Genomic DNA, 12,213 nt, shown 5'->3' with positions numbered 1-12,213 from the left:
ATGGAAGAAGGTTATCAAATTGTAGCAGTGTGCTTAATGATTTTGTAATAACTGAAAGCAAAGCGGAGGAGAAATTGTTGAAGTTAAACACAAGAAAAGCACCTGGGGTGGATGGGATCTATCCAGTTATTTTAAAGGAGGCGGCAAAGCAACTAAGCAAACCCTTAGCCATAATTATGAGAGCATCCTTGTACTCAGGGGAGGTTCCCACAGACTGGAGATGTGCAAATGTGTCCCCAATTCACAAAGGTGGATCGAAGGGTGACACGAGTAATTACAGACCAGTTAGTTTAACTTCTGTTCCGGGTAAAATAATGGAGTCGCTGGTTAAAGATGCATTGCAGGATCATCTAGACAAGACTGCAGCAATAATTCAAACACAGCATGGGTTTGTTAAGGGAAAGTCTTGTCTGACAAATTTGATTGGTTATTATGATGTGGTCACAAAGGAACTGGATGCAAAAAATAATTTTGATATCATATACTTGGATTTCAGGAAAGCTTTTGACACTGTTGCGCATGGAAGACTACTGTACAAATTGGAGCAGAATGATATTAAGGGTAAGTTTCTACAATGGATAAAAGGATGGTTAAGTGGGAGAAGACAGAGGGTGGCAATCAATGGGTGCTGCTCTTCGTGGACTAATGTTATTAGTGGAGTCCCACAGGGTTCGTGTTGGGTCCACTGTTGTTTTGTGTATTTATCAATGATATTGATGAAGGTATATCAGGCTTAATGTCGAAGTTTGCAGATGACACAAAGGTTGGCAGGGTTGTTAATGACAGTAATGGCAGTGTGCTACTGCAACAGGATCTAGAAAATTTGGGCAGATGGGCTAAGAAGTGGCAACTGAAGTTCAACCTTGACAAATGCAAAGTACTGCATATGGGTAGAAGTAACCCCAGAGAAACGTACCAACTGAGTGGTACTACACTTAAGGTGGTAGAAAATGAAAAAGACCTGGGAGTAATTGTGCAGTCAGATATGAAGTTTTCTGACAGTGCAGACAGGCTGCTAGGGCGGGTCATGGGGTTTTGTCAATGATATATAGGAATTTTGCTAGCAGGGAAAAGGAGGTGATTGTCCCTCTGTATAAGGCAATGGTCAGGCCACGCCTTGAGTACTGCGTACAGGTCTGGAGGCCTCATTTTAGGAAGGATGTAGATTTGCTTGAGCGTGTACAGAGAAGAGCAACACGATTGGTGAGGGGAATGAAGGGATTCTCTTACCAAGAGAGGCTTAAGTTCTGCAAATTGCAGTGGCTGGAGACTAGGCACCTGCGCGGTGATCTGATTGAGGTCTATAAGGCCTTGAATGGGTTGAGCACGCTGAATTCTAATGGGATCCTTCCACTTGTTCAGATTACCAACCTACGGGGACGTAAGTTCAAATTAAGAAAGGACAGATGTAGAATAGATGTGCGGAAATTTGCCTTTAGCCAGCGGGTGGTTAATTGCTGGAACAAACTTCCATCTGTCATTGTGGAAGTTGATAGGATAAATTAATTTAAGGAGGAACTGGACAGGCATTTGGAGGGAATGGTGTGATTTTTTTTTTTTTTTTTTTTTTTTTGGCTGATGCTGCATAAGCTCCTACACTTGCTTTCTTGCATCATGTGCCACTACTACTACTACTACTACTTTATAAAACCGTTAGTCCGTTCGAATCTTGCAGGCATTGTTTTTTGTTTATAGTGATAGGGAATTCAAATTTTTTATTGAGGTAGCTAGGTAGCTCTAACGTATAATTATAGAAACAGTAATATGCTTCACTGTTTCTATTAGATAGCGTAGTATTGACATTTAATTTAATTTAATTTATTGATCTTATTAATTTAAAATATCATGCCCCAAACTAGAGCAGCAAAGCAACGGGCACAAAGTGGCAGGAGTGCTGTGACTCGTGGGAGAACTGAGGGGGGCGATTCTCCAACGCATCACAGCCTAAAAAAATGTGCAACTTGTGAAATGTTTGCCGAACTATCTGAAACGGAACATGATATTGCCATGGGCGATGTCTTCGTGTGTGCGCGATGTAAGGAGTGTAAGGAAATCAGGCGACAACTCAGCGTTGTTATGGGCCTATATGAGAGTTTGAAGGACAGGGTGGATGCCCTCGAAAGATCTAAATTGAGGGGCCCATCAGGCTCTCAGCTGCCCACATCAACGCCAGAGCTTGCACTTGGTCATCACGCAACACAGCGGCAACCCCTAAGGCAGATTGCGCTGGTCCCAAAGGAACTAGTAGTTGTCCCACAGGGTTCGGTTTTGGCTCCACTGTTGTTTTGTTGGAATTCCTGGAAAGCTTGTATATTTATCAATGATACTGATCAAGGTATAGCAGGCTTAGTGTCGAAGTTGGCAGATGATACAAAGGTTGGCAGGGTTGTTAATGACAATAATGGCAGTGTGCTACTGCAACAGGTTCTAGAAAATTTGGGCAGATGGGCTAAAAAGTGGCAACTGAAGTTTAACATTGACAAATGCAACGTACTGCATATGGGTAGAAGTAACCCCAGAGAAACGTACCAACTGTGTGGTACTACACTTAAGGTGGTAGAAAATGAAAAAGAACTGGGGTAATTGTGCAGTCAGATATGAAGTTTTCTGTACAATGCCGACAGGTTGCCAGGCCAGGTCATGGGGTTTTGTCAATGATATATAGGAATTTTGCTAGCAGGGAAATGGAGGTGATTGTCCCTCTGTATAAGGCAATAGTCAGGCCGCACCTTGAGTACTGCGTACAGGTCTGGAGGCCTCGTTTTAGGAAGAATGTAGATTTGCTTGAGCGTGTACAGAGAAGGGCAACAAGATTGGTGAGGGCAATGAAGGGATCCTCTTACCAAGAGAGGCTTAAGTTCTGCAAATTGCAGTGGCTGGAGACTAGGCATCTGCGCGGTAATCTGATTGAGGTGTATAAGGCCTTGAATGGGTTGAGTACGCTGAATTCTGACCTGCAGGGCATCAGTTGAGACAATTCTACAGGCACGAAGCATTGTAAGAACCACGGATCTTTGCAAGGAGAGTAGTTTTGATTTCCGTTTGACGTTCTTAATTCTGTCATACCAAACCGGAGCAGCATAGGTTGCAATAGGTATGAATACTACCTTGTAATATACGAGAAGAACTCTGCGTCCAAGCCAGTCAGTTCACGTAATCCGAACAATAGCCATAGTAAATTTCTTGATTTATCTATTAGGTGGTTTATGTGGAGAGTAAAATTGAGTCTATCATCAATGATCACACCAAGATGTTTTAAATGCGTGAGATATGGTATTTGCTTGTTAGCTATTTTCAAGATAGGAGGACGATGGATATTTAATTGACCTTTAAAGATCATGAGCCGGGTTTTGGATGGAGATATTTTAAGTTTGTTGACAGTTGCCCATTTAATGAGATCCTTTAAGACTGGAGAAGCTCTTTCTTGAATTTGTTGCCTGGAGTTGCCTGAGGAGACAATGATAAGGTCATCAGCATATGCGAATGGAGTAGCAAAATCGAACTGTCTGGTTAGCTACGTATTTAGTGCAATGTTCCAGAAAAGCGGCCCCAGAACAGAGCCTGAGGACATCCTCCATTGACAGCTCGCGTTATGCTGCAGGTTTATGAAGTAACCTGTATAGATCTGTGATCAAAGTAGGTTCGGATAACTTGGTACAACTGAGAGGAGCATGAGATGTTGCGAAGGCTTGCGAGGGCACTCTCCACCAGAGGGAGTCAAAAGCACCTTCAACGTCTATGAAGATGACCATTTCATATTTTGATGTGGAATTCTGGATGTAATTTTTTAACGCAAGAAGCGCATCTTCACAAGACTTGCCCTTAACGAATCCATACTAGTGAGGTGAAAAGATATATTGAGCTTGGTAAAGATCATAGATTACTGGGGGGAGTAGTCGTTCGTAGAGTTTCCCAAATTTGGTAGGAGGGAAATGGGACGGAAGGCTCTGGGGTCTGACGGGGGCTTGTTGGGTTTCCTTAGTAGTTTGACTAATGCATTCTTCCAGAGACGGGGGAAAGTACCACAGAGAAGACATTTGTTGAAGAGATTTAACAGGATGTTAGGATAAGTTTCTCAGAACTTCTTAATGACAGTATTCTCCAGCAAATCAGGTCCAGGACATTTTTGGACCTTGATTTTATTTAAAGCTGTTTGAAGCTCTTTTTGAGTAAACGGGTCAATATCCACAGTGGAGGAGTATTGAAGATTGAGGGTTCTTGTTATGGATTGAATGGGAGAGTCTGTTGACTGATCATCCTGAGGGAAAAGTTTATCCAGAATCATTGTGACAGTATCATGCCAAGTCGTGGTTTCAGAGTCATTGGTCACTATGGAGTTGTAAATATCATTGGTTGGCACTTTGTCTCTGCCAAGTTTATAGAGTAGTCCCGATGGGTTCGAGTTGGCCACAGTGGAGACGAAAGACTGCCAAGTAGGGATTTTTTGCTTTGAGATTTCGAAATTATACTGATGTTTTATGGTTATTCATTTCTGAGTCTTTGTACTTCATTGGGAGGCCATGAGCGTCGTCTTTGATACAGTTTCCTTGCCCTGTGAACATGTCTTCTTAAAACCGTTAGATAACAGGCTAGGAAGCATTTTCCATTCGGTCTACATGTTCCTTTCACCTCTTCTGAAACCCTTAGCACATTTGATTGGCAGCTAAGTACTGTCTGCTGGTCGTAATATGGCCAATGACATCATTTCTGTAGTGTTCGTCAAGTGTGCCGGATAAACTCATTAATCCCGGTCGGACACTTACAACTATCGTGCTTATTTAGAACCGCTTTTGAACTTCGACTGCGGAGCTAAAAACTGACAACTCAGTACAGAACTGTTTCTTAAAGACAATGTTTGTGATGTAGGGCAGGTGTTTCCAAGACAGACAGCAGGGTGCACTAGCAATGCGCACTAGACAGACAGCAGGGTGCACTAGCAATGCACACTAGACAGATAGCAGGGTGCACTACAATGCGCACTAGACAGATAGCAGTGTGCACTTGTGCGAATGAAAAGATGTCTCAGACTAGATAATAGTAGTAATGGAGGCATGTGATGCAAGAAAGCAAGCGTATGAGCTTATGTATCATCAGCCAAAAAATCAAAATTCACATATCCGTTCCCTCTAAAAGATTGTCCAGTTCCTCCTTCAATTTATTTAAGCTATCAACTTCCACAACGACAGAGGAAGTTTGTTCCGGCAATTAACCACCCACTGCTAAAGGCAAACTTCCGCTACAACTGTCTTTCCTCTATTTGAATATGAATTTATGCCCCCTCAGGTTTCTAATCTAAGCAAGCGGAAGAATCCCATCAGAATTCAGAGTGCTCAACCCGTTAAAGGCCTTATACACCTCAATCAGATCACCTAACGCAATTTGCAGAACTTAAGCCTTTCTTGGTAAGAGGACTTCGTTCCCCTCGCCAATCTTGTTGCCGTTCTCTGTACACGTTCAAGCAACTCTACATCCGTCCTAAAATGAGGCCTCTAGACCTGAACGCAGTATTCAAGGCATGGCCTGACCATTGCCTTATACAAAAGGGATAATCACCTTCTTTTCCCTACTAGCAAAATTCCTGTATATCATTGACAATACCCCATGACCTGCTCTGGCAGCCTGTCTGCATTGCTCAGAAATCGTCACATCTGACTGCACAATTACTCCCAGATCTTTTCAATTTTCTACCACCGTAAGTGTAGTACCACACAGTCGGTACGTTTCTGTCGTGTTACTTCTACCAATTTGCAGTACTTTGCATTTGTCAATGTTAAACTTCAGTTGCCACTTCTCAGCCCATCTGCCCAAATTTTCTAGATCATTTTGCGGTAGCACATTGCCATTATTGTCATTATCAACCCTACCAACCTTTTTATCATCATCTGAAAACTGAAAACTTTGACATTAAGCCTGATATACCTTCATCAATATCATTGATAATTTATCAACAATAAATATACAAAACAACAGTGGGCCCAATACTCACACCTGGGGAAATCCACAAATAATTAGTCCACGAAGAGCAGCGTCTATTGATTACCGCTGTCTGTCTTCTCCCACTTAAACGCCCTTTCATCCATTGTAGCAACTTACCCTTAATACCATACTGCTTCAATTTGTACAGTAGTCTTCCAGGAACAACAGTATCAAAAGCTTTCCTGAAATCAAAGTATATGATATCAAAATTATTTTTTTTGCATCCGGTTCCTTTGTAACCATATTATAGTATCCAATCAAATTTGTCAGACAAGACTTTCCCTTAACCAACTCGTGGTGTGTCTGAATTATTACTAGTCTTTTCTAAATCATCCTGCAATGCATTTTTAACCAGTGACTCCATTATTTTCCCTGGAACAGGAGTTAAACCAACTGATCTGTAATTACTTATGCCACTCTCAGATCCCCTTTTGTGATTTGGGCATACATATGCACACCATGGGACTTCCCCTGAGTCCAAGTATTCTCTCATGATTATGGCGAGGGATCTACCCAGTTATATTAAGCTTGCTCTCTTTCAACCCAAGTGACTTTCTTATGTTTAATTTCAACAATTTCTCCTCCACTTTGCTCTGACTTATTACAAAATCATAACGTAAACTGTTACAGTTTGCATTTTCCTCCCTTAATAACCAAAATACAAGTACTGTACAACCAAAATACTCATTCGGATTATCACCTATCTGAGCAGGGTCATCAACAGTCGAACCACCGATATCAAGTGGACCAAACTGATTGAAAGTCTTCCTTCTAGAGTTTATATAAGTAAAGGAGCCCTTGCTTAACTGTGTCATTTGTGTCATTAATACAAAAATATCATAAACAACCTATCACTTCGCCTGAGAATGGCTCATAGTTCCTCGAACTTTTGCCTTCTATCTCTCGAATCCTAGGCAAAAGCATGTATTTTGTTTGTAAAGTAAAACCGAAGCCACAGATTCAGCTTGTCCACATGAGCGTTCTAGGAGAAGATCATTAGTATTAGTTGAGGCATATGATGCAAGAAAGCAAGCTTATAGAGCATCAGCCAAAAAAAAAAAAAAAATACATTCCCATTTCACCCATCCGGTCACTCCAAATATTTGTCTAGTTCAGCCTTAAATTTATTTAAGCTATCAACTTCCACAGCAACAGATGGAAGTCTGTTCCAGCAATCAACTACCACTGGATAAACAGAAACTTCAGCACATCTATTCTGCAACTGTCTTTCCTCAATTTGAATCTATACCACCCAGGTTCTTAATCCTAGCAAGTGGAAGTATCCCATCAGTATTGAGCCTGCTCAAACTATTCAAGGACTTATACACCTCAATCAGATCACCTTGCAGTTGCCTGGCCTCGATGCTGCAAATTACAGAATTTAAGCCTATCCTGGTAAGAGAATCCCTTGGTTCCTCTCATCAATCTTGTTGCCCTTCTTTGTACTCGTTCTAGCAACTCTACATCCTTCCTAAAATGAGGCCTCCAGACCTATACGCAGTACTCAAGGTGTGGCCTCACCATTGCCTTATACAAAGGTATAATCAGTTCCTTGTCTCTTCTGGCAAAATTCCTAATTATCATTGACAAAACTCCATAACCTGCTCTGGCAGCCCATCTACATTGCTCGATTACTGCTATCCATATGCAGTACTTTGCATTTGTCAATATTAAACTTCAGTTGCCACTTCTCAGCTCATACACCGATGAGCTAAAACATTATGACCACCTACCTAATATGACGTTGGTCCTCCACGTGCAGCCAAAAGAGCTCGTACCCGGCGAGGCACGGACGCTACAAGATTTCTAAATGTGTTTTGTGGTATCTGATAGCAACACGTAACCAGCAGATCCTTTAACTCCTGTAAGGTCCGTGGTTGAGACGCTGCAAATCGGAGTTGCTCTTCCAACACAAACCACAGATTCTCGATGGGATTGATGTCTGGGGAATTTGGAGGCACGGGCAATACCTGGAAGTCTTCCTCATGTTCCGCGAAACAGTCTCGAACAATCAGGGCGGTATGGCGTGGCGCATTGTCCTGCTTTATGCACCTCAATCAGAATGCAGTTGTCTAGTCTCCAGATGCTGCAAGAGGAGAAGACTGTTGCCATAAAAGGGTGTATCTGGTCAGCAATGATGTTTAAGAAGGTTCTGTCTGGCACATGGATTACTGGACCCAGGTTATCCCAGCAGAACATCGCCCAAAGCATGACATCACCGCCACCGGCTTGTTTTCGTCCCATTGTGCATCCAGGATAAACGTCCCCAGATAAACGACTCACACGTACTCTGTCGTCCACATGGTGCCACAGGATACGTGATTCATCTGACCAGACGAACTTCTTCCAATCATTTAAGGTCTAGTTTCGATGTTCACGTGCCCATTGTAGGCGCTGTCGCCGGTGAACCGTGGTTAAATCGACGTATGTGTGTTATGACACATTAATTCCGTCACCAGCATTCCAATTACCGGAGAGTTGCACCACAGTCGCCCTTCTATTGCCACGTACCATCCGGGTGAGCCTTCGCTCTCCCGGATGAAGAAGAGAATTTATGGGAGATACATCTGTGTCATTAATAAAAAAAATCTTGAAATTTTCGACAATAATTCTTAACCTACTATGTTCGACATAAACTAGAAATTAATGGTAAAAAGGCTAAAATCTTCATCATTAATAAATCTACAAATTTATTACTCACACTCACACCTTCATATATAGATGAACAATTCCATGCTAGTCATTTAACTGAAGGCATGAAATCGCCATCTACATACACCTCACCTCACCTCTCCTGTATGTAGACATATGATATCGAAATGATAATCCCTCGCCATTACAAATTACTAACAACGTAATTTTACAGCTAAATATTGGTTTATTTTAAATGAAATGGCTGAAAAATCAAGTTGTTTGTTTACTGGAGATAAATCTGTGCCATTGTGAAGACTATGACAAAAGCCTCTACATGCAAATGGAATGGGCAAGTAAGCGTCAATGCCTTATTATGGGTGATTTCAATTTGCCTCTAATTGATTGGAGTAAATGGGAAGGAAACTCGACATGGGGAACAAAATTTTTAAATCAACTAGATGACTGTTATTTGTATCAACATGTCAGGGAAAGTACTAGAGAAAAGAATATCCTAGACCTCATCATCACACATGAATCAGATGACATAACAGGGCTGACAGTAGAGGAACCAGTAGCAGGAAGTGATCACGGAGTTCTACGGTGGATGATGACGAGAGAGGTAGCAGAAGTAAAAGGCAAAGGAATGGGTTTTAATTTCAGAAAAGGAAATTACGATGCCTTAAGGTACTACATGGCCTCTATTAACTGGGTAGATATCGCGCAGAGAATGAATACAATTGAACTGTGGTACGCTTTTAAAACATTAATCACAGATGCCTTGAATGCGTATATACCATTAAAAAAATACTCCACGAGAAGGGTTCCAAGTTGGATGAATAGTGAAGTTGCCACATTACTTGAGCAGAAAAAGGTGGCATGGAAACGTTACAGAGCAATAAAAAGTACTGAAGCCTATAACAGCTACAAGGTGATGTGTAATAGAGCCACAGAAAAGGTTCGACAGGCAAAGGCAGTTTATGAGAAATCACTAGCAAACAGAGCAAAGAGGGGGGATAAAGAATTCTTCACATATATAAATGCCAAGAAGAGCAGGACAAACCAGATCGGACCTTTACGTAAGGGAAAGGGGATAGTAATAAATACGCCAGCTGCCGTTGCAGATGAACTCAACAGTTATTTTGCATCGATATTTACAAATGAAAAGCCTTTTGTGGCAATGGGAAATTGTGGGAGCGAAGTTAAAAAATATGTAATTAATGATATTGAAATTTCGCAAGATTATTTAATGAAAAAACTTTCAAGCCTACAGACTAGTAAGGCTCCTGGAGTTGATGGAATATACCCTATAATCTTGAGAGAGGCGGCAAGCGAGTGCATTGAACCACTGAGGCTGGTTATGCGAGCATCACTAGACTCTGGGGAGATTCCCTTGGATTGGAAAAGTGCAAATGTATCTCCCATACATAAGGGTGGCTCTAAAAGTGAAGTGGGAAATTATCGACCTGTCAGTCTGACTTCAGTAGTAGGGAAAATCATGGAGGCATTGATCAAGGGTGGAATTCAGGATCATTTGGATAGAATTGAAATTCTCAAGGATACTCAGCATGGTTTTGTAAAGGGAAAATCATGTTTAACAAATCTGGTTCGCTATTTCGAAAGGGTCACTCACGAGCTGGATTTAGGAAATAATTTCGACATTGTTTATTTAGATTTCAGCAAAGCTTTTGACTCAGTCCCACATGAGCGGTTGCTTTATAAGCTGGAACAGGTTGGAATCACTGGGAAAATCCTTAGATGGATAGAAGGATGGCTTCAGGGCAGGAGGCAGAGGGTTGTGATAAATGGCTATTCCTCAGATTGGGTTGATGTAAGAAGTGGGGTTCCCCAAGGATCAGTATTAGGACCACTGTTGTTTTTAATTTTCATAAACGACATTGATGAAGGGATAGAGGGCGTGATGTCTAAATTTGCAGATGATGTTAAAATTGGTAGAGTAGTTAATGATCACTGTCAAGCTGAGCTTCTTCAGAGAGACCTAGATAGACTTCAAGAATGGTCAGAAAAATGGCAGCTGTGCTTTAATCCAACAAAGTGTAAGGTATTACACCTGGGAAACAGTAATCCCAAAATAACTTATTCACTTGGTGGAGTTCAACTAAACCCAGTACTGGAGGAAAGGGACTTGGGTGTTACGATACGGTCAGACATGAAATTCTCTGAGCATTGTAAACAGGTTGCAAGGAAGGCCCATGGTGTCCTATCGATGATCTATCGAACTTTTGCAAGTAGAGATAGGGACGTGATAATCCCATTATATAAGGCCTATGTTAGACCACACTTGGAATACTGTGTTCAAGTATGGAGACCGCACCTAAAGAAAGACATCGAGCTTCTTGAAAGGGTGCAAAGAAGGGTAACTCGCCTGGTGAGATCGGCAAAAGGGCGTCCTTATGAAGAAAGACTTCGAATATGTGGGTTGCAGAGTTTGGAAACTAGACACCTTAGAGGAGATTTGATTGAGGTGTTTAAGGCTCTGAGAGGCATCAGTAAAATGAATGAGGACAAAATTTTCAAGATTATAAATGATGTTAGAACTAGGGGACATAAATTCAAGTTACGCGGGGAAATGTTTAGATTGGACTGCAGGAAGTTTTATTTTAGCCAGCGAGTTATAAATTACTGGAATAAGTTGCCTTCATGGGTGGTGGAGGCCGACAGTTTGGGGAAATTCAAAGGTCATCTGGATAGTACTTTCGGGTAAGGGAAGCGCATAGGATGATAGGATTAATTTCCTTTTTATTTAATTTTTAATTTCATTTTATTATTTTTATTTATTTATTAATTATTATTATTTATTTATTTAATTTTTGTTTTTATCATTGTTTTGTTCGGATTTTTTTTTTTTTTTTTTTTTGGCTGGTGCAGCATAAGCCATAGGCTTTCTTGCACCATACGGCCGTTACTAATACTAATACTAATACTAATACTAATTTTAAAAAAAATCTTGAAATGTACTTGAATAATTTGGACCATGCCATGTTCCTCATAAACAAGAAATTAAAGGTAAAAAGGCTAAGATCTTAATCCATATTATGAAATCATATTACAATAAAGTGGATCATAAAGGAAAGTAATGAATTCCTTTATCAAAATGAAGAATGAAGTGTAGCATATCCGAAGAACAGGATTGTGATATCTGTTTCTATTTCGATATTTTAGACCTTGTCATGACCTCCATACGCAAAAAAGAAATTTTCTTAGAATATTGTGAAATATTATTCCTATTTAAATTTATTGAAATGATAAGTCCTCGTCGCTCCCACCTTCGTATACCTGATGAACAATTCCATGCTAGTCCATCAAATGACAGCATGAAATCACCATCTACATACCCCTCACCTCACCTCTCTTGCAATAGTATGTAGACATGATATCGAGTTTAGTATTGGATATTTTTCTGTTAGATCAAATCAATACTTTGCAAAATTTGTGTGTAATTGTATCATTACCAGCTTTTTTATAATAAATTACACACATAATACACACATAACGTACATTACTCACATTTCTTGTCTTTTTACAATGGTACTGTTCTACACAGAGATACGAGGCGAAGTTGGACTGACGTTCTAGGAGCCGCCC

Source organism: Mastigoproctus giganteus, chromosome 2 (genome assembly GCF_048544385.1).
Source record: "Mastigoproctus giganteus isolate SK-2022 chromosome 2, ASM4854438v1, whole genome shotgun sequence".
Lineage (NCBI taxonomy): Eukaryota > Metazoa > Arthropoda > Arachnida > Uropygi > Thelyphonidae > Mastigoproctus > Mastigoproctus giganteus.
The sequence above is the reverse complement of the archived record's forward strand: the minus strand, read 5'-3'. Positions refer to the sequence as shown.